The 1468-nt window shown below is 42.6% G+C and overlaps 1 pseudogene; it reads left to right on the forward strand.

The window, feature by feature from the left end:
• Window positions 1-250: 250 nt before the first annotated feature.
• LOC102833588 lies at window positions 251-816 on the forward strand (annotated as a pseudogene).
• The last annotated feature ends 652 nt before the right edge of the window (window positions 817-1468 follow it).

The raw sequence follows: 1468 nt of genomic DNA on the forward strand, positions 1-1468 counted from the left end.
ATACATTTGGCAGAGGATATTTTTACATATGTATTTATAGGTGTTACAAATACATGCATATCCAAGGACATAGTAACATTCAGGAGACAAAGTTTTGAAAATGTCTTAGCCATAATGACACACCTAGAGGGAATGAGTCACTGGATTTGGGAATTTAGGATCATAGTCTTGGTGGCATCTAGGTCATTTGGCAAATCCACAAGGGAATACATTCTACGTGAGACGCCTCAGACATTGCCATTAGCTGCAAATGGATGATGAAGTCAAAGGCTTACTGGGACTTCCAGAGGAGAAAACTGAGCTTGAAAACTTGTCAGAGTTCAACACTGCTACAATAAGTGGATTTCTACTCTCACTATTGAGGAAGGAACCTGGATACTCAGAGGCCAAAGAGAAAGAGGAAGAATCCACAGGTGACTTTCAGTGAGGATGATGAGATCATCAACCCACAAGATGTGGATCTCTCTGTTGGTCACTTCTGAAATATGGTGCAGATTGCTGTGGTTCTAATCAAGAATAAACTGGCAGTGGGACCTGGCAACACAGGCCAAGAAGAATCTTGGGAGCAGTGGCTAGAGAACTTTACATTCAGAGGAGTACTCTATGGAGGTTTGCCCCACTCACAGTGAAGCAGGCTCCCAGCTACATGGCATCCATGGGACAGTGCTCATTGGTTTTTTGCCCAGGCCATATTCGAACTTTGCCCCTAATGTGGAATTTACTCCCATTTTGCCATCAGATGTGATCATGAACCTTGCACCAAACCCTGCAGTCTGTAATCTTTAAGCTTTAAATGAACCCAAGAAGAAGATATAGGCAAGAAACCCACACTTTTCTTACTGATTTGATAGTTTTGGTCATGGAGAAGGGTGGGATTTGGTGGGTCTGGGGTGCAAGGGTGATGAGGGAGCTAATGAACTAGGGAGAAAAACTTTCCATATGTGCAGTACCAACTTTCAGAATGTCTCCAGGAGTCCTAATTATGTAATAATGAAACTGGGAGTAGGGTTGAAATATCCCATAAAGACTTGTCTTCAGAAAACCTCTGATGTTGCAAATGGTTCATATAAGTCCTTTTGAATAGACTGTCCTGGCTGTTTCCCAGACCTCCATTACCTCTCTTTTCCTTTCTCCCTCTTTCTAGGATTATTTTCATTTAGTCACACATCCCTGGAGAGCATATCCAGGCCCTCAGGTTGAATCCCAAGTTGTGGGGATTACAATAGCATTAAGGGCCTTTTGGGTCCAGCGGCCTCATTTACATTGACTTCTTGCAGGTCCCAGGTAGCAAAAGATTGCCACAGATTCAGGTTGATCAAAAAGAGGGTTTAGAACTCTTCAGTTAAGTGAGCTCAAAATTGCTTTCCTGAAGCCAGAGGTTTTGAGGTCCAATAGTTAGGCTTTTCTCTTTTGTCCGTTCTGTGGAAATGTGAACATAATGATTTCTTTTTGTCTGCAACCAGTGCCA

Source organism: Chrysochloris asiatica, unplaced genomic scaffold, assembly GCF_000296735.1.
Source record: "Chrysochloris asiatica unplaced genomic scaffold, ChrAsi1.0 scaffold00227, whole genome shotgun sequence".
Lineage (NCBI taxonomy): Eukaryota > Metazoa > Chordata > Mammalia > Afrosoricida > Chrysochloridae > Chrysochloris > Chrysochloris asiatica.